This window comes from Phaenicophaeus curvirostris, chromosome 3 (genome assembly GCF_032191515.1).
Source record: "Phaenicophaeus curvirostris isolate KB17595 chromosome 3, BPBGC_Pcur_1.0, whole genome shotgun sequence".
Classification (NCBI taxonomy): domain Eukaryota; kingdom Metazoa; phylum Chordata; class Aves; order Cuculiformes; family Cuculidae; genus Phaenicophaeus; species Phaenicophaeus curvirostris.
The window spans coordinates 64,640,362-64,657,591 of record NC_091394.1 but is presented as its reverse complement, the minus strand read 5'-3'; the positions used below and the strand labels follow the sequence as shown (position 1 = coordinate 64,657,591).

The 17,230-nt window shown below is 37.8% G+C and overlaps 1 protein-coding gene across 7 annotated transcripts in view; it reads left to right on the top strand.

Moving 5' to 3' along the window:
- NCOA2 (nuclear receptor coactivator 2) overlaps positions 1-17,230 on the top strand; it is a 195,152-nt gene that overhangs the window by 84,992 nt on the left and 92,930 nt on the right. For 6 of the 7 annotated variants that reach the window (XM_069854222.1, XM_069854219.1, XM_069854225.1 and 3 more), the window contains one exon: positions 12,097-12,194. The exons of the other annotated variant lie outside the window; for it this stretch is intronic. The gene's annotated coding sequence lies outside the window, so the exon portion shown is untranslated. The remainder of the gene's footprint in view (positions 1-12,096; positions 12,195-17,230) is intronic. 7 annotated transcript variants of the gene reach the window in all.

Below are 17,230 nucleotides of genomic sequence, written 5' to 3'. Positions count from 1 at the left end.
ACCGTGGAAAACGCTGCTTTTTAGGTAGTGAAAATATAAAAGTGTGTCTTAGATTTCCTAGAATTTTGAATGTTCCTCAGTTCTGTTTTACATAACTTAAGTCCTAGTAGTGTACCTTCTTCTGGTGATGTTGCTGTAAGTAGAATCAGTTTCTCTAAAATTAATTATTTTCTGGATGAGCTCTTCACATATTGTCAGAAAATAATCTGCTGAAGTACCTTTCTATGCAATTCATACAATATTCTCCAACTACTGCTACCTTCTTTAAATTCGGTCTGGTACCTGATCTGGTCTCCAAGAAATTCTCAGTGTGGAAGAGAGCAGCTTTGATGATCTTTATTCAGAAGATCCTGACAGCTCTGCTTGTGGAGCCAGTGCCTTTTCCTGGGTGTTTGCTCAACATGATTCTGAGACATTTCTCTACTGTCCCTGTATCATGTTCCTAGAGTGAGTAATTTTTTTTCTCCTTTTCCCCCCATGAATATGTTTAAACTTCTATATTTGTAAAAGAGCTTACATCTATCATACTTTTTCGTATTTTTGAAGTTCAAGGCAGTATCTATTTTCATAGTGTCGTTGTAAGTTGCAGTCTAAGTAAAAAGGCAGCATGCCTGGTATTACCCACTCAAATACACCTGGCTTATTGGATGACCTTGAATAGGTCGTTTTATTTCTGTGTTCATCCCGAGATCTATAAACTGCAGATAATAAAACATATATCCACCTTTGCAAAAGCTCTTTGAAATCCATGAGTAAAAGGTATCCCATAAGGTCAAAATATGAATTATTTATTGCTACATGACATGCACAGCACGCAGACTGTTGGGTTATAGAAATCCTGTCTGTTCCTTTCCCCCCTGAGAACAGAAGTCATAGCTTCAGAGTTCTACTTAGAGAAGTATTCATCGTATGAAATCTAATATAATCTTTATGTGTTTAAGTATGTGATAATATTGAAGCTTGATATCTCCAAGGAATTAGTTTCAAGTGTTAATACCCAGCTTCCTCTTCAAAGTGCAAATGTAGTTTTCAAAATAAGAAACATTTCAAAAATAAAGAATGAATGTGAGAAGATTAGAAAGAATAGTCAGAGTTTGAGGGGAAGATTGGATTTTGAAGTAAAGGAAAAAACAGCTTGGCTGAGCAGAGACCTTTGAGTGGATCTCAAAAAAAAAGGGAGAGTCTATGAGCTTTGAAAGGAGGGACAGACATCTCAGGACTACAAGGATGTAGCGAGATCATGCAGAGAGAAAATCAGAAGGGCAGAAACCCAACTAGAACTGAATTGGCCAATTCTGTGAAAGATAATAAAAAGATCTTCTACAAATACATCAACAACAACAGGAGGGCCAAGGACAATCCCCATCCTTTATTGGATGTAGGGGGAACAATAGTGGCAAAGGATGAGGATAAGGCTGAGGTGCTTAATGCCTTCTTTGCCTTGGTATTTAATAGTAAAGTAAGATGTTCTCTGGGTCCTCGGCCTCCTGAGCCAGAAGACAGGGAGGAAGAGCAGAACAAAGCTCTTATGATCCATGAGGAAATGGTTAGAGACCTGCTTGGCCAATTAGACATTCACAAGTCTATGGGGCCAGATCCACCTAAGGTATTGAGGGAGCTGGTGGAGGTGCTCATCAAACTTCTTTTCCATCATCAACCAGCAGTCCTGCCTGACTGGGGAAGTTTCACTTCACTGGAGATGAAGTGCTCAGGGGTGTGACTTAGTAGTGGACAGATATGGTTGGACTCAGTGATCTCTAAAGTCTTTTCCAACCTAGCCATTCTATGATTCTATGAATTGGAATTTCGTAGCATCAAAATTGTAGTAGGGTTACTACAGGTAACACATTCCTTAGCTTCCAAGTAATTACTAATATTTGTAACCACTATCCATCTCTTAACATTTTAAATACTAGCAGTGTGCTTTGAAAGAAACTGATTTTTCTTTTAGTATGTTTTCTAGGGTTTGTTCTTGTCCCTACTTGTCATTGAAATATAGAAGGGAAAAGTTGTGTTCTCTTTTTACTGTTTATATTATTTGTATTATTAATTTAAGTATATGCTGTTCAAGATAAGTGATATATATAGGTAGATGTAGATATAAAACATACAGAAAACAAGAATAAGCAAGTTGTGAGCCAGTTAGGGCTTTACACTTCAATGTGAACATCTTCAACTGTGTTTGGAAATCAGTAGGCAACTAGCACAGATTTTGAAGAACTGGTATACAACTTTCTGTTTAGATATTCTGCTTTAATAATTGAGTTTCTTTATATCAGTTCTGGCCTCTGAAATAGTTTCAGGAGTGGCCTTCAGCAAAGGACACTTAAATTATTGAGCATAGCTATCTGTGACATTAGCATTATATGTAAAGGGCTTGGCCTTTAATCCAAGTCCAAATATTAGGTCAAAATTGTATCCAGCTAAATCCAAAAGAACCTTTAACTATTTGGGATTTGGGATAGGCCCAAACTTTCTAATACTGACCACAGAGGTGAGAGCATTCTAGTGCAGATTTTTAGAACTCCCCTGGGGATAGCAGACTCCTGGATAACTTCAATTTTCTACTCCTCTATTGAGTGAAGTGCAGTTTTACAGTTGACGTTACATCCAGTTGGAAGGACTGGGGAGATGTTACCAGAAAGAACGTTTTGGGTGGAGAAGGGAAGCAGTGCTGTGACCAAGTAAGAAATAATTGAGAAAATAGAATTTTTTTTTTTTAACTATGTGCCTTAATGCAGTTGGTTTAGAAGACTCTACTTTTAAGCCACAGTAAATTGTCTGGTTAAAAGGAGACATCTGCTCAGAAATATTTCCCTTCATGTTGTCTTCCATCTTGATTCTCTTCCATTATGCTTTAGGCGTAATTTTGCTTGTTCTTTGTGTTTATTTGATACTTTCATCTATCTGTCTTCACAGCTGTAGATTCCAAGGACTTTGCTAGTCTGATTTTTCTTATCTGCCTGCTGCCCTGACTTTGAGAGTAGCTGAGGGACTGCAGGGTATATATTAATAAAGGTAATTCATCTGTATAAATTTACGTATAGCATAGATGTTGAGTGAGTGTGATATATTAGATCCTGTAGCATGGAAGCTTCCTACATGCCTAAGCCCTAAATGGGCACATTATACCATACTCTTCTTTCTCCTTATCTTTCTCGGTAATCTCCATTGCAAATACAATTGTTGGTGTCAGCGTTATGTACGGGTATACCCGGCTCAGTATTCCCTTTGCTGTTTTTCCACCTTGTACTATGAAATATTTAAACAGATAAAATAATATTGCCACCACAGAAGTTTTTTAAAAAGCCCCCTTTATTAGAGAAGAACAACATTGCAGCGAGGAGCTGTAATTTCATATTGCCTGGTTTTCTGAATTTGAGGGTTTTTAATTGACCCATTACTTAATCCCCAGTGCATCACTCTACTTCCACCAGGGGCTCTCCCCTGTTGCTCTTTTCAAAGTGTTCTCATATACACCCCTACACAGTACCAAGTAGTATATGCCTATATTTAGTTTGTACAGCCAGCATATTGAGATTAATGTTAATCCTGAAGTCTTCAGACAGCAGGTAACTTAAGAAATTGCATCTCTAATAGGGACATAGTCTTGCCATTCTTGACTGGCTTTGTTCTATGTATTTTAAATTTTCTTTTACTTTAGGTATCTTTGCTTACTGATCTGGAAGGGCTTGTATTTCTGAATTATCATTACTGATTGTTGCACTCACTCTCATGAAAGATTAAAAAAAACTAATAAGTTTTTTTTCTAAAGGCCTTTCAAGGAAAAAAAGAAAAAAAATGTCCTTCATTTCCCCCTAATAGCTAAACCCTCTTTGAACAGTAACATCAGCAAACATATGCAGTATCAAAGATGTTTATCAAGAGAATCACTCTAGTTTGAGAGGAAAACTTTCTTTACTATTAACTAATAGTCTTAGTTCATTTAAATTATATTGATCCACCCTTGTTAGCCAAGTTAAAAGCAACTTCCAAAATCTAAGTTGCTCTTGGAGTGCCTGTGTAGATGTTCCAAAACAATGGCATTGCAAACTCACAACTCCCATTATATGTAGTAAATAAAAAAATCAACCTTCCAGTGCCCTACGTAGCCTTATCAGTGAAAATTAGCACTGCAGCATCATCTGTAAATCATTTGATACAAATGCATGTCACAGAGCAAAAAATTGTCAAGAAACATTGCTCTGCAAGTGATGTGGTGAATGGATTGCCTTTGAACATTGGCAGAGGCCATACGCTTGGTGTTGAAGGTGGCCCCATGGAGCATCTTGCTTCTCAGGTGGAGGCGTAGTGTGGAAGCACAGAGCGCATCACTTCTCTCACGGTTGCTTTGGTTGCCTGTTGGCTTGTGGTTGAATTTCTGACTTTTGAAAGCCGTATGTGATTTTATGTCAGATTATTTCACAGATCATCTCAGCCTTCTTTTGCCACACTGCTATTAAAACTGCCAGCAAAATGTATTCTGTGAGGCCTTTTTCTCTTGGTGTGTTGTATGCCCTACCTACATTTTCTGTAGTTAGGGGAAAGAAATTGTACAGGAGAAAGGACAGTTAATTTCAGGGACTAGGCTGATCTTTCTCAGAAGGATACCCTCTTCACTTGAGGTAAATGGCTTATACAATTTTATTTATTATTACCGTATTAAGTTGAAAGTTTAAAAAAATGTGGGTTCTTAAGAACCTGGGACAAGCAATTTATAAAAAATCTAAATGACTCATAAATCTCATATTAAGAGTGATTTGCTAAGGGTTTTAATAAATAGTCCTGTGAATGGTGAAGTACTGCAGTTTCCAGATGAGTGAGACATGACAACTACGTGTTTGAAAGATAGAGATATGAGCCTCTTACTCAAGAGCAAAGCAGTGAAATACCATGTATTCTTCCAAACTTGTCTTTTCTCCCCACTTAACTGACTTTGTATCATCTTGCATCTCAGTACAATGTGCTGAAGAACAGTCTTTTAGAAAATGAAAGAGGACATCCATATTCTTGATATTTTTGTTCAGTTAAATTAAGGTAATGCTTTTGAAATTGCTTTTGTGGGAAATTTAAAATGTGTAAATATGGTAGGGGCCACCAGTCTTACATTGAGGGGAGATCTGTGAGCACTGCAGTTTGCAGTTGGAAGCAGTTGTAATGTGCCTACCATCTGTTTTCAAAGATTGTGCTTGACTTTAATTTTTCATCTTGATGTACAGTATAACAAAGATATGTGTGTGTAGGAATTCTCAGGATGGGACAGGATTCTCTATATGTTCTTAACCTTTCAAATTAAAATGACTGAGCTGTATGCTGTTTTTCAGCATTTCCATTCAGTCATACGTATGCACCTACTTTGTGGTTCATTTTGGGGAAGACCAAGAATAAACTGAAGTTGAAAATTATTTCTGTTTTGGAATTCAGTATACTGAACTTTTCTCTTAAGAGTTAGCAGTAGACCCAGTGCTTGACGTGCATTATCATAGACTTAAATACTCAAGACTAACCACACTGAGAGTTATTTAAGATTGTGTAGCATTTCTGCCCAGAATTAGGTCTCTGTTAGAATGTTATGTCTTGTTTCTACTGCAAATACCAAAATTATGCTGTTTATTTATTTAGATGAAATGTGCATTGTCTTCCATGTTTTAGAGCTGCCATTTGTTATTACTTGCCCTCGCAGTGTACCTGAACTTTTGATGGATGAGAACTGTGCAAGTCCAGTTTCTGTTGAACACAACTGTCACTATTTAAAATACTCCTTAATACTTGACATTCAGTGATTGCTGTTGTATTGACACAAGTTTGATTTTCTCTTTTACCCTCATCAATAAACTTCGAAGTTTTTGAATTTTCACAATATTTCAGTAAAATCTCTATTTTGTTGCACCAGCCTCTGTATAGAAAGGAGCACAGACCAATTTTCCTAAAGTTTATTTTATTTAATATCAGAGTATGTAATTATTTTATTGTAAATCAAACTAAATGAATTCCAGCTGCTGCTGTTTTTCCTTTCACTTTTGTTTTACTTGGTAGGCTGCAGTCTCTGGCTCTTGGTTTTCTTATCAAATAGTGTTATCTCTGACAGACCTGGAACATTTGTGCCTGCGTGCAGTTAAACAGAGGGGTTTTTTTCATGGTTCTGTCTGACACCAATAGAAATTATCACCAGAACACTTTAAAACTCTTAACAGAAAAGCTAACTTTCTTTAGTTTCCCTTTTGTAACTCCTATCATCCACTGATATTCTGGATGTTTAGTAATACCAAAATCTGGGACATGAACCTGCTTTACTAAGCACTAAATTCCTAACAGTTAAGGCAAGAGGTCGATCCTCAGTGTTTACTGTTTGTCACTGTTTACCATTCAGCATTCACTCTGACTTAGTACTGTTTGATGTGTTTGTAAGATTTAGCTACAGTGGATGATGCAGCATTAAATTATTTTATTATTTATTTGCAAATTTATAAAGAGAGGCTATCTCTGTTCCAGTTTCTGCCACATGAAGCTGGTTGTAAATTGGTGGTGTCTCCCATTTTCAGTGAGGTCTCTTGGAGAGATGTGAAATCCCAGAATTTCAGGGTCTGCAAGATGCAGGCTCTATTTATTTCCTCCTTGCCAATGGAAATTGGCTTTTCAAATGCATGGCAGTGGCTGCAAGTGACTAGCAGTTAGAAGGCAGCTACCGGACACAGACGAGTTAGACTTTTAGGTCTACTGGTTAATGTTAGCTTTCTCTTTGGAGGGAGGTCTGTGTGTGGAGACCCCGGTATTCATCACCAGTTATGGTAGAGTAATTTGCTGTATTCTAAACTAAAGGTAGAGGTCTCACTTGCATTAAACACAACAGCAACTTTCTGTTTCAAGGAAAACCACAGGCAATGTATCAAATCTTGCTGAGTTCACACAGCGTTGCTGTTGTGGCCAGATGGAGCGTTATTCTGTGCTGGAGATTATCAGAGACCATGAAATTGCACCAAAATTTCTTTCTTCATCCTTTGCCTTAACTGAGCTGTATGATGTCATTTAGTAATACATTTGGTTTTAGCTGAGACTACAAGGAAGAAAACCTAACTTATCCTCAGATGAGTTAATATGCTTTTGTTCTGCTATTAGTAAACGTTTTCTAGTCTGACTTTTGTCTAATTTAAATCTCAACCATTGAATCTCGCCAACTGTTGGTCTGCAGGTTTCAGAAATCTTTTTTTTAATCAGAAGTCTTTTCCCATATAAATACTTCTGTTCTGGGATGAGGTGAAATGAAGTGTTTGAGTTGATTTTAAAAATTATGTTCACTGAAAAGCACACTCTGTAGTAATTTCTTTAAAAAAAAAAAGAAAAAAGAAAAAATCCTAAATTCCTCGTAATTTAGCTACTACATTCTGTTAAAAACTGTTGGTAGCACCAGATGTTGTTATATGTATGTAATGTATCATGTTAATAGAACGTTTATTTCTATGCTGTAGTATTTCTGTTCTGGTTCTGGTTTTCTCCGCTTGCTCAACTTCCTGTGCTGAGTTCCTTTCGAAAGTTGTTAGCGTGAATGGGAGCAACCCACTCTCTTGAACATTTTTGTAGCCTGAGGTCTGTCTCCACTAGAGAGCACCTTACTGTGTATAAACCATAGACTGCACCAGCAAGCACCCCAAGGCAGAGGCTCTGAGCAGAGAATCTGGCCCTTTTTTGGTTTGCAAGAAGAAGAGTTGAGCCAGGAGCTGACCATTTCTAGATTGCACTGAAAGAACTCCATTTTCTTCTCTCATATACTGCCTTAATTAAAGAGAAGGGAGTGAAGTGGGGGGGGAGAAATCTCAACCAACCATTACTCAAAAATCTCAATTAACTATAGTCATCAAACTTGTATTAAAAGAGTGCAATTGTCAATGGACGTGCCCATACAGAACGTAATTGCTATATATAGCACACACCACTTAGGTATTGTAGAAACTTGCACACAGAATGCTCCGAGTGGGTGGCTTGGATGCATGGTTATGAAGTTCTAAGAGCCTTGGTAAGCTGTGTTCAAGAAGCACAGACATTTTCATGCTACGAAGAGAAGTCAACAGTAATCTAAGAGGTTGGGAGAGGAGGGAGTGTCATTGCCCTCATTTGGACAGAAGTTGCAAGGTACTTAACGCTGTGAGTGTATGTACTGCTAATACAGAGAATGACTGTGAGAAATGCCAAGTGCTCTGGATTCCAGTGGTAGTACATTTGATATGATTCTTGTGTCCCTTAAGAGGAGATGCAAAGGTCATAAAAACTGGATTTATTTACAGTGTCTCGTTTACTTTTCCTCAGCTGGTAAAAGGAAAAAGAAAAGTCTATTTAGTTTTCAAGTTATGGTAGATTACAAGTTCCTGAACTAGTAAAATGTTAATAAAATTGACCTGTAAATCAACAGGTTTCCAATTTTAACTTGAAAACTCTTAATATTTTTGTTACTGTTCAAAAAGGTTATTTTTAAATTTTTTTCTAATACTTGAAAGCTGTATGCTTGCTTCAACATTCATTGAAATGTAACACATGAAAAATCATTGCACTGTCTTTGTTCCTGACCCAGACAGTAATATGCTTATTGTGCTCCTCAGAAGTCAGTCCTAGTAGTTTCTACCTGTGTTCTCTGAGCCAATGTGGGCCTTTGCTCTTCCAGTCTTTCTCACAAGCAGTACTTAGTGCTGCCTAGTCACATTTTGAAGTGTCTTACTATTCTGCAGGGTAAACAAGGGCCATCACTATAGCTGGCAATTATGGTACCCCTTTGGGTACCCCTAACTGAGAAGACTGAAGGGGTTATGAAGGTAGAATTGGATTCTCCTGGATACGTTGTAGAAGGTGAGAGGACTGAAAAAACGTTTTAGGACTAAAAAGATGTTTTGGGATTGATTTACCAGTCCTTGCCTCAGATGTGGGTATGTTAGAAGGGCAGACAACACCAGATTGTGTCTTGGTATGCGCTTGTCTCTGCCCAATTCACTCTTTTGTAAGAGAAAATAAAGAATGAAAAAGAACTGTGAAATGCATGCAATTAAGGGGTTTTCTGTTTATAAATTTCAATTACTCAATCATGTTAAAACTTAAATGGTAGTTGCTTTAGTGAAGGTACACTGCAAAGCCACATGTGGCTGGGCAAACAAAATGAGCCTGTAAGTAAATGTATTTATTAGAGAAAACTTAGATAAACCTCTTCTGCTGTGTCAGATGTTTCTCTTACCCTAATATTAAAAAAATCTGTAGTGCCAGAATTAGTTTTTAAAGGTCCCCTGCTCATTCCCAAATTATGTGTATGATTCCTGTGAAACTATATTTAAAAGGAAGGAATAATTCTGTTGTTTCCATTGGAAGCATGCATACACTGCCTGATAAAACCAAATGTCTCTCCTTATTTGCAGTTGCATATTTCCTTATTTATATTCAGACCAGTGTTTTCTAACAGGAATACTTTTTCACTCATTTCTTGATCCTTTTTTTGTCCAGAATCATTGTTTGCGCTGCAGTGGTGTGTTCCCTCTTCTCCATTTGCTTTATCTGTACTCTGTTCTTCACTAAGCAGTCTTTTTAATAACATCTGTATACTTTCACTACTTTCAGTCTTCAATTCTTTTCTTCATTGCTACAATGACCCTTTTTTTTTTTTTTGTTACCTCCTTTTTATTTACACAAAATTCCTTCCTTAACGCTGTGATTACTGTGTTTGTGCTCACCATATTGTGTTGTCTTTGAATTCCTCATCTTACGATTCCTATAAATATCAGCAGTTCTAGCTACGGTATCTGACTGGTATGCTCCCATTTTTTAACATTCTCCTTAGATTTGTACTTCACAAGTGAAGTATTTTGTGTATGTGTGTTCTTGTGAAAGCTCATTTTCCTTCTGGTGCTTGTCTATTAATATATTTTCTTCAGTATCAGAAATGCTGTCTGTAATTTTCACAGATTCTTTTCCCACATTTATGTAATTTTCTGATTTAACCAATATGCTCAATGTACCTTCCTTCAGCTAAGGAATTAGCATGGAAAGTGCAAGTGACAATTTGTTTTAATAAGAGACGTTTAAGATTGCCAAGCAGTTCTTGTTCTGTTGATCTTAATGTTATATAAAGCACAGAATAATGTCTGTTTTACTTACCCTCTACAGTGTGGTGCTTTGAGGTGGAAGGACAACCTTAGAAAGAACTGGCCAAAAAAAATATTCAATTTAGTGTATATGTTTATGTGTTTTTACTACTGAATTTAGTGTATTATATAGTCTCCTTATGGAACCAGATTATTTCCTCCTGGATTTAGGATCTTTCTCACAGATTATCTCTAAAGTGCACAAGAGGGAAGAGTAGGTAAAAGGAATCATGCTGCTACAGGAGGTGCCCTGTTCCCATTGCATTTCTAGCTCCTCTGCTGCAGAAAGGTTGTGCCTCAGCTTTAACCGTAGCCTTGAAGCAGGGATCCCCCTGAGACTTGAGCAGGGCCACTTTCCTGAGTAAGTCTGTCTCTAGGAGGAGGAGTAAATAGAAAAGGTGATGGGGCAACATTGGCAAAGATGCCATGTACAGGATAGCCACTGTTTCCTCACGATTTTCACCTTATTATTTTCCTACAAGTACAACCAGTCTTTAAAACTAACCTTTTCAGTTTCTGGAGAAAACCCTGAGATCTATGTTGTCTTTAAGGAGAATAATCTAGTGTAATGGGAAATAGTGGAAGCAGAAGGAAAAAAGGTGTTAATTCTATTTTCCCAGTTCAACTTGGGAAAGAGTAAGTCTGAAACTGCAAGAGTTGTTTTGTGGACCTGAAAATGACCTAAAGATGCTTTTCCACAGCTTTCTTAAGCAGTTTACAAACTCCAACACTGAAATGTCAGGTGAAAGGCTATGCTGGTCTGTGCCCTCCTGTGCTGCCCAGAGCTGTCAGTGTCAGAGGTGGATAGACCCCGGGGAATAAATTTGGTGTCTTTATGCTGTGTGCCAAGGTAATAGGGAAATGGTGTTCCAGTGCAGAAAAGGAAAGGTTTGTTCTGCTTTCAGTCTGTGCAATACTTCAGTGAAGGTAGGACAGAGCAGTATGTTTGTGTGTATACTTTACCTGGGGCTTGGAGAGATGGCAACTCTGAAGCTGAAGCTTCAGTAGGTTTCTCCACTGGGCACTGTATTTAAAAAATGCTCGAGTTGTTTGTCAAGGTACTGAGATAAAGCAAGATAAATAATATAACTGAAAAAAAAAAGAAAAGAAAAAGAGAAACACACTGGAGGTTGTAGTGCAAATGATTTATTTGTGCTTTTTTGTGCTTGCAGGAGAGTTGGGTTTTCTGAGGAGTTGAACCATAGGATGTTGCTGAGAGAAGGGTATTTATTGCAGCAGAACTAAAATGATAGGGAAAAAAAACTAGGGGGAAAAGTAATTCTGATGTGCCAGATATTCGATATAAAGTATGCTTAATATTCAGTTTAGTCTCACATGACATGCTTATGACCAGTTTATGTGTCCCAGTGAAGGTACTGCCTAAAAATGTATTCACTAATTAGTTCTGGTGCAAGACGTAGAAGGGCAGGTATTATTTTTCTCCATGGAGAGCACAATTTGCTTTTCGGCAGAGGAAGATACAGATGATTTCAAGTGTCATGGGTTTGGGTTCTTCCTGGAGTCGTAACCTTAAAATCAGCAGAAGGGAGGGAGGGAAGGGAGTTACTCTGTCTATTATCATCACGCTCTGCTAATGTAGCCCGGGCACCACGTGACTGCAGAAAAGGCTATTATCTCAATGAAAAGGAAACTGCTTTTTAGAGCAGCAACAGAACAGAAGCAGGAGGAATTTTCGAGTACTCCACCATGCTGGATTGTCAAAGGGGGATCTCTCTGATCAGCAGTTAGGGAAGGATTAGCGTGGCCAGTTTGTCAGCTGTCATTAGAAGCAGATGACAGAGATGATAAGCTGCTGTGTGCGCACGTCCTCACTCAGCATGTGCTTTGGTTTACATGAAGACATAACACTGGTTTGGGATAATGGAGAGCTGATATTTTTAAGGCTGTAAATTTACTGGTAATTGTCTGCATTTTTTTATTATTTTTCCTTTTTTTTCCTTCTCCTATTTTTAATAATAAGCCAGCATGATGGATGGGGGATTTATCTACATCTTGATCTGAAGACGCAAAAAAACTGGTGAGATCTGCCTTCAACTGCAAAGGCTGGAAGATGACAAGGTGTGTTTCTGAAGTGCTGTGACTTCATTGTCAGCACTCTCTTTTTACATGTATGTGCGCTCCTGTATGTGCATCTTAGGTGTCTGGATGTTGGGGGCTGGGGGAAGAGGAACAAGGGGAGCGTTGGAGTGGGGAGAAGGGCTAATTTCTTTTTGAGCAAGGGAGTTGAAAGGTAATATTTCCAGATAACAAATACAAAGAAATAATGTAAATTTGATTCTCCGTTTTCTGTAGTTTCCTCCCTTTTAATGGCTACAGGTGTGCTTGTGGTTGCCTGTGACAGTTTTATGAGTTTATGAGGCTAAATATATCTTAGTCAGTGCACAGGAAATTTTCTGGCATCCAGAATAATACACAAAGCCATCTGTATTTTCCCACTGTCAAGAGGAGGTGGAGCCTGAGAGTGTCTTTTTCATTGCAGTAATTGCTATTCAGTATACGGTAATTTCTGTGCACATGAAAAAGTACAGAGTAAGTCAGACTGAGATGTTTTTGTAATAAAGCTTTCTCTTTCTGACCAAGAGCTCAAGTAGACAAAACACGCTGAAACATTCATAGTCGTTACATAACTCTCTGTATTCTCTAATCTTAATAGTTTGTAAATCTTTAAAAGTATGTGATCCCGTAAACAGAATGACATTCAGTTAATCTTCAGACCTCCTATTTATCGCATGGTTATACATGCTGATGTCATTAAACTTGGCAGCATTTACCTTTCTTTTAACCTTGGGAGGGCAACATTTAATACTGCAGATTAATTAAATAATAATATCTCCTCAAAAAGATTATAGATAGTTACTTGTAGTAAGCGCAGACAGTATGCTGTCTCCCGTGCTTGGGAAGTTATTGCAGGCTTGTTGGCTTTATTTTCCTGTCGTACACCGCATTAAGCCCAGCATTCCTCTTTACCTCACAGCAATAATACTAATCCTGTACCACAAATAAAAATAAAATAAAAAAAAAAGATGAAACTAAGCATTTGGATTTGCAAAGGAGTGCCGATCATCACTTCTCTAGAATTTTGCCTACAAAGTTAAGGACGGGATTGCAAAGATGTGTATAAGCAAGTCATTACTGCAGTGCGCTGGCAGTTTGCTGTAAATGTGTTTTTGTGTATTCATGTTGAAATACTGGTGGTGACTATCACACTTAGAATCTGTTTAGTAATTAACTAAATACATACAGGAAATGCTTTAGTTTATTTTATTTAGGACTTTGAAAAACTCATGCTACTTCGAGATAGAAGGGGGGAAGGAAAATATTGTTTTCAAGATTCATGTAGTATGTGTTTGAAGAGACTTTATTTCATACTGTGAAGGCAGAGCCAGAAACGTAAACAAGTTAGTGCTATTTATTTGCTTGTTCTCTTTTGTCTTAGTTTGATTATTTTAATTGCAGTATGCCTATGTTACAGAGGCCTGGGACAGGCGGTGCCATTGAGTAGAGGCTTGAGAGCCTGTCACATTTGTGGCACCAAATGTCGAAGCCACAAGAACAATGAAACTTCCTCTCTGCTTCTTGTGTTTTCTTCCTTTATTTCATTACAGAAGATGTAACAAGATAGCAGGGGCTGAGTATTGCTTACTGAAATGTTGGCCCCTATGTTTTGTAGAAAAATAGACTTTGCTGCTTGTACAGTCATTTTGATTTGCCCGATGCCTTTTAGGACATGATAAAGGCGAAGGGAATTTAAACAAAATCTATCTTTTGTGTAGACTGTGTTCTTCAGGTGGCTTCATGCTCTCACAAAACTCAAGTTAAGGTGCATTCTTTCAGAAGCAATTTCTTGGAGAAGTATGTTGTGTAGCATGGGTAGAAATTCAAGTACTATCTTTTACAAGAGTCCTTTTGTTTGCCCACTCTGCAGAAAATTGTATGCTGCTGTAGTCAACAAGGTGATGCAGGTAATCTTCAAAAGGTGTTGTGCTCTCTCTCTCTTTTTTTTTTTTTATCTCCCCACACCCTTTTTTTTTGTCTTCTTCTCTGTAAGATAAATTTCTTGTGCAAGGAAGGGAGGGGAAGACATGATTGCATTGCAAAATGTACTAGGTTATGAGAAAAAAACCCTCCTTAGAAAGTCTGAGCTAGAGGAGTACTTTCAAACGTTTCACAGAATTATTTAGGTTGGAAAAGATCATCAAGCTCATTTAATTTCACTTCAGAGGTCTTAGAGTGATATTTAATAACAAATGCCATGAGGAACTGAACTGGCTGGTTATATTTTGCAGTGCCATTTTATTTATTTACTTGGCCTAGTAACAGGGAAAAAATGAAGAAAAGTGTGGAAACAGTCATGATTCTCAGAATCTACTTCATTGATAAATGGAATAAATTTGTTAGGACACTGCTATAGAATAATCTCATAATTGTAATAAGAAATCTGAGTTAAGGAAGGACTGACTGAGTCTACAAGCCAAGCTGCTTGACCTGAGTAAAGGAGAAGACTGTTTGTGAGCTGATAATTGCTGTACCTTTGAGGAAATCCCAGTGGAGTTGTCTTACTGCATGCATTCCTTGTTAGCTTTCCTTACTCACTTACATTCAGCTGTTCCAAGCCTAGAAGGATGACTGAATTAGACTAAGATTATTATTAGCAGGTAGAGTTTTAGTCACTGAAGGTGAGGGGTAAGATTTGAAAGCCTGTGATTTTCAGAAGTGGACTGTTCTTAGTACCCAGGAGTTGACCCTGTGGGTTGTTTCCCTGATAGCTGGAGTTGTACAGTGAGGGATTGGGGAGAGCTGGCTGGGATGTGTGGGCACAGAGTGTAAGGAAGATCACAGGAATTTGATGGAAATCTGAAAAGAATTTTAAGATAAACGCACTTAATTTGCTATGTGTGTTGTACCTGAATACCTTCTTTGCTGTTCCCATTTCATTTTCCCCTATGTATGCTGTCCCTAGATAAACTTCATTAGGATGCCGTCATGCTCTGATCTTCCACTCCTGATATCATAGGCTTTGTGATTGAGCAACAGTATAACACAAGATTCTCATGAAGAAACTTCTGTTACAATTGCATAGTAATGAAATTATTTTTGTTGCTTTTCCTGAAGTTTTTCTAGGTGTTTGGTCCAACCAGTTGTAAGCGCGTGTTATAATTTGGGGTAGTGTGTTGCAGGCCTCTGATCAACTTCTTCTATGAATTTAGTGGGTGGTTCTTCCCCTCTTTAGTAATGATATTTCATTATATTCCAAAATTTAAAAAATTCTAATTCTGTATTTTAATTCTTTCTAAATATTCAGTTCTAATTCTTTCTTAGTGCTTGTCATTCTTTATTACCATAAATGGTTTCATTATTAATTTCAGTTTATGTTTACACAGAGAATAAAAAGACTGATAAGAAATGTTTAGCTTTAATAGCAGAGTAACCTTGTTTTCTGTGGGCTGCAGAACACAACCAAAGATGTGTCAGGCCCATGGAGTGATTTATGTCTTACAAAAGAGAGAAGTAACAGTTTGATATCTTTTGCTACTTCACTAGGAGAAAATCCAAGCTTCAGTGAAGTCGGTAATAAAATTCTGATTTATTTCAGTTAAGTCATAACATCCCCTTAGAACTCTTCAGTTCCTTCCAGAATGTTATTTCTGCTGTTAGGGGAGCTGTGGTAAAGCTTATAGAGTGTTCCCTGTAAGCGTTGTGGAGGCCAAAGGTATATATGGATTTAAGAAGGAATTAGGCAGAACTGACGATTGTTTCAGAGGGACAGCAACACCACAGCTAAGCTTGAACCACTGATTGTCAGAGACTGAGAAAGGAGAGGAGATATCAGGGAGAAGGCTCGTCCTGCAGCTGCCTTTTACTTTTTCCTGAGACATCTGCTATTAATTTCCATGACAGACTAGTCACTGTCTCTTTCATTTGACTTATAGAGCTATTCCTATGTATGTTTTATTTGGTCACAGTGCCTACTCATGTATATGTGTTTATATATATACACAAAGACACTCCTGGGTACAAAGCTTGTGTTCACAAGATTTTATTCCATCGCAGTTGAATAACTGACGCAACAAGATTTTTGTGAGTTGTGTTTTTCTTTTAAGTGCTTTAAAATGATAATTAAACTTTCATCTTCTTTTGTTATGGCTAGTTGCAGTATTTTACTAAAGCAAGTAGAACGAAGACCGATGTGAAATGTGAATTCATGTTCACAGATCAGTTTTTAAACTGGTGGATGTATTAAGAATGTATCTGATTAGGTTGTTCAGGCTACTGTGGATGTCTAATTTTTATCAAGTTAATTGTACTTCAAAAGTGTTTGCAAGGCACTTCTGTGTGGCTCTGATGTAATTTATTCTATTAGTGTGTGGTTAGTGCTCTCAGTAGCTTTGCCAAGAGTTTAACATACATCTAACACGCATCTGTATTAAGTAGAAAACTGTAGTGCTGCATGTTGGGAGATGAAACAAGTATACTATTTTATGCATTTGGCTGTATTATTTCAGCAAAAATGTATTAAATTGGTTGTTCTTAGAATTTTAATATGAAAAGAGTAATAAAATTTTTTTTCTACTTCCCAACTCTTACACTGCAGCTCCAGTAGGAATGGATGATACTGGAATGGGTACCAGTATCAGCAGGAAGCACCTGCTGAAGGGAGCTACCTGCTTATCCAAATACGGGATAGGAATAGAGACCAAACCCCATCTGGTCTCTCCTATAAATCTGTGACTACGTCCTTGTCACCAGAGCACCCTCTGGGACCAGGACTGAGGCAAGCAATCTTAGGCTGAGGGGCATATGGAGTTTTATAGGGAAGGTGCTCTAAATGCATTTCAGAGGCAGAGGGGGATGGGTAAGCCCAGCACCATACTGAAGAAGACGACTTCAGTATGCAGTTTCAAGGAGTCATGTAGGGTTCTGAACCTCATGTGGACACCAGCCGAATCCATGACTGACAGAGGACATCAGCATGAAGTCTTATTCACCTCACAGCCAGCTGTTAACTTTACTATGATCGTGGCCATTTGTGGAGCTGAGTACTAGCATTTCTGTAACTTGAATATATGTTTGACTTTGGTCTGTTGCTAACTTGC